Genomic DNA, 12,017 nt, shown 5'->3' with positions numbered 1-12,017 from the left:
ATACTGATGAAAGAAGTAAAAGACAACATAAACAGATCCAGAGATATGCCATGTTTTTGAATTGGAAGAATAAATATTGTGAAAGTGGCTATACTAATCAAAGCAATCTACAGATGCAATACAGTCCCTATAAAATTATCAATGGTACTTTTGACAAAAACCAGCACAAATGATTTTACAATTTGTATGGAAACAAAAAATGACCTAGAATAGCAAAAGCAATCTTGAGGGGAAAAAATGAAAAAAATGAAGCTGGAGTAATCAAATCAGCCTCTCTGACTTCAGACTATACTACAGGGCTTCAGTGATCAAGACAGTATAGTAATGGCACAAAAACAGAAATAAAGATAAATGGAACAGGATATAAAGCCCAGATATAAACCCTCACACTTCAACATAATAAAGGCCATATATGGTCATTTAATCTATGACAAAAGAGGCAAGAATATATAATGGAGGAAAGATGGTCTCTTTAATAAGTGTTGCTGGGAAAAAAATGGAAAGCTACATGTAAAAGAACGAAATTAGAACACTCCCTAATACCATATACAAAAATAAACTCAAAATGGGTTAAAGATCTAAATGTAAGGCCAAACACTATAAATCTCTCAGAGGAAAACAGGCAGAATACTGACATATATTGCAGCAAGATCTTTTTTGACCCACCTGCTAGAGTAATGAGAATAAAAGCAAATATAAACAAATGGGATCTAATTAAACTTAAAAGCTTTTGCACAGCAAAGGAAATCCTAAATAAGATGAAAAGACAATCCTCCGAATTGAGAAAATATCTGCAAATGAAGCAAATGACAAAAGATTCATCTCCAAAATATACACACGTCTCATGCAGTTCACTATCAAAAAACAACCCAATCACCTCCAGTCCTTTCTCAGTGACTGTTAGCAGATCATGAGCCATCAGCTTCTCTGGGGCTGGCTATAGGATAAAACTCTCACCACAGGACAGAATGCATCGAGCACCATGGGACACTGTTGGTCACTCAACTCTGAGGATGCCCAGAAATTCAGTGACGTGGAGAGGACCAGTGAGATCCTGATCAAGAACTGCCACCAGTATCTGGTGGACGGTGGGAAGGAGTCCCTGAACCCCTCCAAGCTAAGGGTCCTGATCACCCAGCAGCTGCTGAGCAACTCATGCTGAGCAACTGTGGGCTAGAAGAGAAAATTGCCAACTTGGGCAACTGTAACAACTCTAAACTGGAGTTTGGGAGTTTCTGGGAGCTGTTTGGAGAAGCAACCAAGAGTGTGAAGCTGGAAAACACTGTCCAGGGGAGTTGAAAACCTTCCCCTGGAATTTTGGGTGGGTTGGGTGGGATGCTGGGGAAAAGGGACCTTAGACCTTTGTCTTGTGGGTTTGGAAATAAGACTCCTCTTTCCACCCCACCCCCAAAAATAACCCAGTCAGTAATTGAGTGGAAGACCTAAATAAATGTATCTCCAAAGAAGACATACAGATGGCCAAACAAACACATGAAAATATGTTCAACATCATTAATTTTTAGGGAAATGCAAATCAAAACTACAATGAGGTATCACTGGTCAGAATGGCCATTATCACAAAATCTACTAACAATAAATGCTGGAGAGGGTGTGGAGAAAAAGGAACCCCTCTTACACTATTGGTGGCAATGTAAATTGATACAGCCACTATGGAGAACAATGTAGAGGTTCCTTAAAAAGCAAAAAAATAGAACTACCATGTGACCCAACAATCCTACTGCTGGGCATACATCCAGAGAAAACTGTAATTCAAAAAGACACATGCACCCCAATGTTCATTGCAGCACTATTTACAATAGCCAGGACATGGAAGTAACCTAAATGTCCATCAACAGAGGAATGGATAAAGAAAATGTGGTACCTATATAGAATGGAATATTACTCAGTTATAAAAAGGAACAAAATCACATCATTGGTAGAGATATGGATAGAACTAGAGACTGTCATACAGAGTGAAGTAAGTCAGAAAGAGAAAAACAAATGCCATATATTAAACTATATATGTGCAATTTGAAGAAACTGGTGTAGATAATCTTACAAAGCAGAAATATAGATATAGACATACAGAACAAACATACATAAACCAAGGGGAAAGGAGGGGTGGGATGAATTGGGAGATTGGGATTGACACTATTGATACCATGCTGAAAATAGATAACTAATGAGAACCTACTGTATAGCACAGGGAACTCTATTTACTCTTCTGTGGTGACCTAAACGGGATAGAAATTCAAAAGAGAGGATATATGTATATGACAGCTGATTTACTTTGCTGTACCATAGGAACTAGCACACCATTGTAAAGCAACTTTTTTTAATGAAGAAAATTAAAGGCTGTCTCAGACAAGCAACAAGTAAGAGAATTCTGTCCTGCAAGAAATGGTAATTTTCCTTCTGCCTAAAGAAAATCTTTGAAATCAGAAGCTTACCTCTACACAAAGAAGGGAAGAACATCATAAAAGGAATAAATGAAGCTAAAATAAATGTCTTTTTCAACTGATCTAATATATATCTTTCTGCTTAAGTTATAATAGTAACAATGAATTGTGTGATTACAGCATATGGATAAAAAATATCCCAGGGGATGGAAGGGAGGAATTATGAATACATTGTCATAAGGTGTCTGCACTACACAAGAAATGCAATATTGTTATCTGAAGGCATATTTATATCAGTTAAATTTTTAACTGTAAGGCAACCACTAAAAATTTCTTAAAGACATATAATTGCTACACTAATAGAGGAGATAAAAACTGAATTCTAAAAAAAAAAAAAAAAGCTGAATTTTATAAAATGCTCAATTAAAATCAGAGAAGGCAGAAAAAGAAACCTCTGGTAATAAGCAAAAGTTACAAATGTAGGTAATATTAGCTTGCATATATTAATAATTATTTTAATGTGAATGGTCTAAATGCAACACTTAAAAGACAGTGATTGCCATACTAGATACAAAACAAGACCCAATTATATACTGCCTACAAAAAAAGATACTTTTTAAACAAAACTGATAGGATAAAAACAAAGGGATAAAAAAGGTGCACCTTTAATCAAAAGAAAGTAAGTTGGAATAGCTTTATGAATTTTAAACCAAGTAGATTTCAGAATAAGGAAAAATATCAGGGATAAAATCAGGCACTACATAATAATAAAGGATCAATGTTCTAACAAGATATAACATTCCTAAACATGTGTGTACCTAACAATAAAACATCAAAATATATGAGGCAAAACTCAATAAAATTGGAAGGATAATAGAAGAAAACCCTACTATAGTTGGAGACTTCAGCCCCTACCTCCCCTTTCAATAATTGCTAAATTGAGTAGGCAGAAAAATCAGTAAGAATATAGTTGACTTGAATGGTACTGTCAATCAACAATCTAATTGACATCCGTAAAAAACTCTAACAATGGCAAAATACACAGTTTTCTCAAGCTTACAAAAACATTCACCATGAAAGACCACATTCTGGGTCATAATACACACCTTAACAAATTTAAAAGAATAAAAGTCATACAAAGTATGTTATCAGACCACAGTGGAATTAAACTAGAAATAAGTAACAAAGATAGCTGGGAAAATCCTCAAATATTTTGAAATTGAAACAACAGACTTTTAAATACCACATGGGTCACAGAATGGTCCCAAGAGAAATTTTTAAATATTTTCAAAGTTGTATTTTCATTTTTACCATCTGAGCCACCTGCAAAGCCCCCCATTTTTATCATCTGAGAGGCTTCCCACATGGCTCAGATGGTAAAAGTGAAAATACAACTTAGCAAAAGTTTCAAGAGGCAGCAAAAGCAGGGTTTAAAAAAGAAATTTATACCATTACATGCATACATTAGAAAAGAAACAAGATAAAAATGCAAAAACCTAAGCTTTCACCTTAGGAAACTGTAGATATAAGAGCAATTTATGCCTATAGAAAGCAGAATTAAATAATAAAAATGAGAGCATAAATCAATGAAATTGAAAACTGGTAAATAGATTTTAAAAATTAACAAAACCAAAACCTGGTTCTTAGGGAAAAAAATGTTTAATTCTTAAACCTCTAGCCAAGTTAACCAAGAAAAAAAATACACAGGTTACCAACACTAGGAATGAAAGAGGGGCCATCCCTACTGTTCTCTGGACATAAAAGGATAATATAGGAAAATTATGAACAATTCTGTGTCCATAAATTTGATGATTTAGATGAAATGGACCAATTCTTTGAAACACATAAACTACCAAAACTCACACAAGTAGAAATAGATACAAACCTGTTTAGATGAGTCATTAAAGCAAGTGAATGAATAGTCTACAAAAAAAAAAAAAAAAAGAAGAAGAAGTCACCAGGTCCAGATGGTTTACTGATAAATTCAATCAAGCATTTAAGGAAAACTTTATACCAATATTTCCCAGAGGGAGGGAACACTTCCTAACTCATTCTATGAGGTCATCATTTCCCTAAGAACAAGATGACATTATATAAAATGAAAACTATGGACCAGATGACATTCAGTTCAGTTCAGTCGCTCAGTCGTGTCCAACTCTTCACAACCCCATGGACTGCAGCATGCCAGACTTCCCTGTCCATCACCAACTCCCAGAGCTTGCTCAAACTCATGGTCATTGAATCAGTGATGCCATCCAACCATCTTATCCTCTGTCGTCCCCTTTTCTTCCCACCTTCAATCTTTCCCAGCATCAGGGTCTCTTCCAATGAGTCAGTTCTTCACAACAGGTAGCCAAAGTATTGGAGTTTCAGCTTCAGCATCAGTCTTTCCAATGAATATTCAGGACTGATTTCCTTTAGGATGGACTGGTTGGATCTTCTTGCAGTTCAAGGGACTCTCAAGAGTCTTCTCCAACACCACAGTTCAAAAGCATCAATTCTTCAGTGCTCAGCTTCTTTTATAGTCCAACTCTCACATCCATACATGACTATTGGAAAAACCATTGCTTTGATTAGAAAGACCTTTGTTGGCAGAGTAATGTCTCTGCTTTTTAATATGCTGTCTAGGTTGGTCATAGCTTTTCTTCCAAGGAGCAAGCGTCTTAATTTCACGGAAATTAACAGGAGAGCAAAACAAACTAGTATCTCATTAACATTTATGCAAAAATCCTCAACAAAGTATTAGCAAATCAAAAAATAACTACATACACTATAACCAAGTGGGATTTATTACAGGTGTGCAAGGTTGGGTTCAATATTTTTAAAAAATCAGTCAGCCCACCACATGAGCCTGGAGCATCTCATAGTGCCAGAATACTTACAAATACTCAAAAAAAAAAAAGAAAGGAAAAAAAAACCACCCCACAGTCACAACAATGAACTGAAATAATCTGAACAACAAAATAAAGTAGTACTGGTTTGTCATCCCAATTATAATATGAATATCTATGAATCTACACTGATATAAATAAATGATTTAATAAAGGGGGACAGTTCATCTACCAAGGAGAAGAATTCCAAAGAGTTTATATAGATACACAGCCCTTAAGGAAGCAGAGCGCTCGAGTATGTGTTACTCATAGTGACGTTCATCCAAAGAGGACAATATGCAAAATGAGGGAAAAGAGACTAACTTTACAATGGAAAAAACTGACAAATACTCCTTCAGTCAGGTGATCAAGGTCAACATAAACAATGAGAAGCCATGTTCACAGCATGTACTTATGATATAATGTGATGAGAAAGACACTTTACCTCCATGATCTTCCTTCCAAAAAAAAAACTACCCCAGTATCATCATGAAAAAACATCAAACACATCCAAACTGACAGACATTCTACAAAATACCTCACCAGGAACCCTAAAAACTGGCAAGGTCATCAAAAATAAGCAAAGTCTGAAAAATCATGACAACCTACAGGAGTCTAAGGAGCCATGGCATCTAAATGTAATGTGGTATCCTGGAAGGGATCTTGGAACAGATGATGGATATTAGAGAAAAACTGAGGAAATCTGAATAAAGTATGGAATTTAGTTAATGATTATACATGCATACTGGCTTATTAATGGGCAAATGTACCATCTTAATGTAAGATGCTAATAGGTGAAACTGGACATGGGTTATATGAAAACTTTCTGCACTGTCTTTTCAGTAATTCTGTAAATCTATAACTGCTCAAAAATTGCACACTTACCTTAAAAATGCTCATTACTGTTTTAAAATTACCATAGCATATCCAAAGATTTTTCAGGGTGAGTGAGTTAAATGATTAATGCTGTTCCCCATTCTAATGTCCATATACACAAATACATCTGTCCAATTGGGTAATTTGTCTATCAACCCCACCTTGACAAATTCTGCTTCACTGGCTGTCCTTATTTCTAAGAAAATAGGTCAATTCAACTTGCAGACATCCCAGCCAGGCTTCAAACCCACACTTGCACACACAAGTGCTGCACTTATATTCAACCGATTGACAGATGATTAAGTGGTCATTATCTGGTTGTGAAAATTTGAACTAGAAAGATAAACAGCAAAACTTGACTATTTTGTTCTACCTTTGAATTGCACTGCTTTGGGCCAACCACTGTTACAGTATAGGCTTGGTTAGTATATTCCTTTCTTTTCTTTGCCATTTAATGGTGAAAAGGCAGCCAAAGGAGAGAAGAGAGAAGCTTCAGGAGAAGGAAAATCCAGAAGTAGAGTCCAAGCCCCTAATTAATTAACTTGGCTATAGGAGTTCCATTGTCTCTCTCTTATCTCCTGACTTTTAAGTGACAATCCTATTTTTCATCACAAATTTTCTTCTGTCTCGGCTTCAGGCTTTACAGATGACTGGCACTTTTAAATTGTGAGAATGGTTTACCTTGCTGGCTGAGCAGCCTCTCAAAAATCACTTTATTAGGGGGGAAAAAAATCAGGGCCAGCAGCTCAGTGAGTTCTCTCTTGGCAGCATATCTTTTTATTTCTTGAATTTCATTGTGACTTGTTTGCCTTGTCCCTCTGCCATCGTCTAGTCTAACATCCTAATAACAGCCTGTAACTTGTAATTTAGATTTTCAAAGTTGTATTTCTCAGTCATGTTCTTTCTGTCCAAATCAAAGACACCATGTCAATGTTAGGCAGCGGGACAATGAGAGAAAACCTGTGCAGGCACACGTGTTTTTTCATATACACATGTGCACATGCATTCATACACACAAGCATGCACATTTTCAGGTCAAAATCTTGCCTAATTCTGGATCAAATATTTTGCTTTTCTCTTTCGTCTGTTTCTGAGCACCTAACTTCTGGGCTGTAAGGGAAGTTTGGGGTTTGGGTTTTTTTTTATTCTTATTATTCAGTATAGAGTTCAAACCATTATATTTTCATATCAATATCGAACAGTCTCCTACCAAAGACACAGAGATCTTTGTAAATAAAAGCATTCTGACATTCAGGAACATTTAATTTAAGCATACTACATTTTCTATTATTGCTTGAGTATTTATGTTTTCAACTTGATTCATCTGTTTTATGGTACATGCCAATAGTGATTAAGTTAGTAAAATTTACCATGCTCAGAGTGTGTTCCAACAGGAGGAAGAGCTTCCCTGGTGGCTCAGAGGGCAAAGCGTCTGCTTGCAACGTGGGAGACCTGGGTTCGATCCCTGGGTCGGGAAGATCTTCTGGAGAAGGAAATGGCAACCCACTCCAGTACTCTTGCCTGGAAAATCCCATGGACAGAAAAGCCTGGTAGGCTACATGGGGTCACAAAGAGTCGGACACGACTGAGTGACTTCACTTTAACCCTTTAACCACCCAGTTGCTGCTTTCCACAAATGTTCCCACCTCTTAAACAGAAATAATGTTTACAAACACCTCCAAGGGAAAGGTAGTGTATCTTTGCAGCTGCTGAAGTTCTAGAGCTATAAGTAACTAAAAATAATGAGGCCAACATTTCATTTTAAATATAAATAATAATTTGTGAAAATAATAAATTAACATTATTAGCAAACACATGCCACAGTATAAATTATCTTATCCCTTAAGTTTGTGACTCTGCTCAAATTTAGATAATTACAGGAGGCAACAGAAATGACAAGATTCCTACTAAGCATGGACTACACTATTTTTAATGTATGAGGATTATGTACCAGGAAAAGACAATTAGCAAATTAAACAAACAACTGTGCTGTTATAAGAATTAAATTCCCGGGGTTGGTTGCGAAGATGGCGGAGGAGTAGGACGGAGAGACCACTTTCTCTCCTAGAAATTCATCAAAAAAATAACTGAACGCAGAGCAAACTTCACAAAACAACTTCTGATCGCTAGCTGAGGTCATCAGGCGCCCAGAAAAGCAGCCCATTGTCTTCGAAAGGAGGTAGGACAAAATATAAAAGATAAAAAGCGAAACAAAAGAGCTAAGGACGGAGATCCGTCCCGGGAAGGGACTTAATAGAGGACGTTCCCAGACACCGGGAAACCCTCGCACTGGCGGGCCTGGGGGAAGTGTTGGAATCTCAAGAGTTTGAATCTGACTGGGAGGGATAGAATAAATAAAACCCACAGATTACGAGCCTAAACACAACTCCCAGCAGAAAAGTACCCCAGACGCCCGCATCCGCCACCAGCAAGTGGGGGCGGAACGGAGAGGAGCGGGCGGCATTGCTTGGGGCAGGGTCCGGGCCTGAGCGCCCTGAGGACAATCGGAGGGAGCTTTTGTGAGTTGCCAGCTTGAACTGTGGGAGAGCAAAGAGAGAGAGAAAACTAACCGGCCCGAACACACTGCCGGCCGTTCGCAGAACAAAGGGACCGAGATTCTGGGCGGCCGAAGTCCGCTGGGAGGGTCGCGGCGAGACGGAGGGCGCGGGCGCCCGACCAGCGCGGGCGGGAACTGGGGCTGGGGACACGGAGGGCAGAGGGCGCGCACGCCCGACTGGCGCCGGCGGGGACTGAGACTGGGACCGCGCAGGGCAGAAGACGCGCCGCACCCGGGGAGAGAGCGCCCGTCAAGCGCCTGGCTGCCTGGGCCGCTCGGGCGGCGTGGGGACGGAGCGCGGGCCCAGCTTTGTGTGCTGCGCTTTTGTGAATCGCCCGAGGGCTGGAGCCGCGCGCAACGTGGCGCGCGCTTCAGACAGAAGAGCCTGGAGCCTGAGCAGCGCAGACCGAGAAAAGAGCGCAAGCCTCTCACGGGAGCGCCGGCCCCTCCCCGCACAGCCCCTCCCCGCACAGCCCCTCCCTGCAGCGCGCCGGAACTAGCTACCTGAATAAGAATCCACCTCCGCCCCCTGTGTCAGGGCGGAAATTAGGCGCGGAAGAGAGACCGGCAACAGAACCCAAATAAAGGGAACCGCTTCAGAAGGGACTGGTGCAACAGATTAAAATCCCTGAAGAAACCACCGACTGACTACACCGGAAGGGCCTGTAGATATCGAGAAGTGTAAGCTGGAACGAGGAGCTATCTGAAGCTGAGCCGAACCCACACTGACCGCAACAGCTCCAGAGAAATTCCTAGATATATTTTTTCTTTTTCTTTTCTTTTTTTTTTTTTTTTTTAAGTAAGGAAAAAAAAAATTTTTTTTTCTATTTTCTTGGTTCTCTTTTATTTTCCTTTAAAAATTCCTTATTACTCCCCCATTACTCCTTAACTTTCATAGATTTTTACGATTTTTTTTAATTAGGCAAAACAATTTTTTTTTCTCTTTCTTTTTTCTTTTTTTTTCTTTTTCTTCTTTTTCTTCTTATTTTCTGTTCTTTTTTCTTCTTCTCTTCTATTTTCTTTTTCTTTTTCTCTTATTTCTTTTAAAGCCCTCTAGCACTCCTTTTACTATGCCTTAATTTTCATTTTCAATCCACTATAACCTTACAGAAGAAAGGGAAAAAAAAAAAAAAGAAGAGAAGCCCTATTTTTATACCAAACTTCATATATATTTCTAAAATTTCTTTTGTGTGTTTTGGTTTTTGTTTTTAATATAGTATTTTTAAGAGTCTAACCTCTACTCTAGATTTTTAATTTTTGTTTTTCAGTATATGATATAAATTGTGAATATTCTCTCCCAATCTTGACTCTGTTTTCTACCTCAGAACACCTCTATTTCCTCCTTTCCCCTTCTCTTCCCAATCCAATTCTGTGAATCTTTGTGGGTGTCTGGGCTACGGAGAACACTCTGGGATCAGACAACTTCGTAGATCTGTCTCTCTCCTCTTGAGTCCCCCTCTTTCTCCTCCTGCCCATCTCTATCTCCCTCCTCCCTCTCCTCTTCTCCATGTAACTTGGTGAACCTCTCTGGGTATCCCTAACGGGGGAGAAACTTTCCACCATTAACATAGAAGTTTTATTATCAGTGCTGTATAGTTGGAGAAGTCCTGAGACTACAGGAAGAATAAAACTGAAATCCAGAAGCAGGAGACTTAAGCCCAAAACCTGAGAACACCAGAAAACTCCTGACTACATGGATCTTTAAGTAATAAGTGACCGTACAAAAGCCTCCATACCTGCACCGAAACCAACCACCACACAAGAGCCAATAAGTTTTAGAGCACGACATACCACGCAAATTCTCCAGCAACGCAGGAACATTGCCCTGAACGTCAACATACAGACAGCCCAAGGTCACACCTAACACATAGACCCATCTCAAAACTCATTACTGGGCACTCCATTGCTATCCAAAGAGAAGAAATCAAGATCCGCACACCAGAACACTGACGCAAGCTTCGCTAATCAGGAAACCTTGACAAGCCAATCGTCTAACCCCACCCACTGGGTAAAACCTCCACAATAAAAGGAACCACAGACCTGCAGAATACAGAAAGCCCACTCCAGACACAGCAATCTAAACAAGATGAAAAGGCAGAGAAATACCCAACAGGTAAAGGAACATGAAAAAAGCCCACCAAGTCAAACAAAAGAGGAGGAGATAGGGAATCTACCTGAAAAAGAATTTAGAATAATGATAATAAAAATGATCCAAAATCTTGAAAGCAAAATGGAGGTACAGATAAATAGCCTGGAGACAAAGATTGAAAAGATGCAAGAAATGTTTAATAAAGATCTAGAAGAAATAAAAAAGAGTCAATTAAAAATGAATAATGCAATGAATGAGATCAAAAACACTCTGGAGGGAACCAAGAGTAGAATAACGGAGACAGAAGATAGGATAAGTGAGGTAGAAGATAAAATGGTGGAAATAAATGAAGCAGAGAGGAAAAAAGAAAAAAGGATCAAAAGAAATGAGGACAACCTCAGGGACCTCTGGGACAATGTGAAACGCCCCAACATTCGAATCATAGGAGTCCCAGAAGAAGAAGACAAAAAGAAAGGCCATGAGAAAATACTCGAGGAGATAATAGCTGAGAACTTCCCTAAAATGGGGAAGGAAATAGCCACCCAAGTCCAAGAAACCCAGAGAGTCCCAAACAGGATAAACCCAAGGCGAAACACCCCAAGACACATATTAATCAAATTAACAAAGATCAAACACAAAGAACAAATACTAAAAGCAGCAAGGGAGAAACAACAAATAACACACAAAGGGATTCCTATAAGGATAACAGCTGATCTATCAATAGAAACCCTCCAGGCCAGAAGGGAATGGCAGGACATACTGAAAGTAATGAAAGAGAATAACCTACAACCTAGATTACTGTACCCAGCAAGGATCTCATTCAGATATGAAGGAGAATTCAAAAGCTTTACAGACAAGCAAAAGCTGAGAGAATTCAGCACCACCAAACCAGCTCTTCAACAAATGCTAAAGGATCTTCTCTAGACAGGAAATGCAGAAAGGTTGTATAAACGTGAACCCAAAACAACAAAGTAAATGACAACGGGACCACACCTATCAATAATTACCTTAAATGTAAATGGGTTGAATGCCCCAACCAAAAGACAAAGATTGGCTGAATGGATACAAAAACAAGACCCCTATATATGCTGTCTACAAGAGACCCACCTCAAAACAAGGGACACATACAGACTGAAAGTGAAGGGCTGGAAAAAAATATTTCACGCAAACGGAGACCAAAAGAAAGCAGGAGTCGCAATACTCATATCAGATAAAATAGACTTCCA

The 12,017-nt window shown here is 38.9% G+C and overlaps 1 pseudogene; it reads left to right on the top strand.

The window, feature by feature from the left end:
• Positions 1-982: 982 nt before the first annotated feature.
• LOC136153311 (protein S100-A14 pseudogene) lies at positions 983-1,299 on the top strand (annotated as a pseudogene).
• Positions 1,300-12,017: the final 10,718 nt, after the last annotated feature.

This window comes from Muntiacus reevesi, chromosome X (genome assembly GCF_963930625.1).
Source record: "Muntiacus reevesi chromosome X, mMunRee1.1, whole genome shotgun sequence".
NCBI classification, from domain to species: domain Eukaryota; kingdom Metazoa; phylum Chordata; class Mammalia; order Artiodactyla; family Cervidae; genus Muntiacus; species Muntiacus reevesi.
Note: the sequence above shows the minus strand (reverse complement) of the source record. Positions and strands in the feature narration are given on the sequence as shown.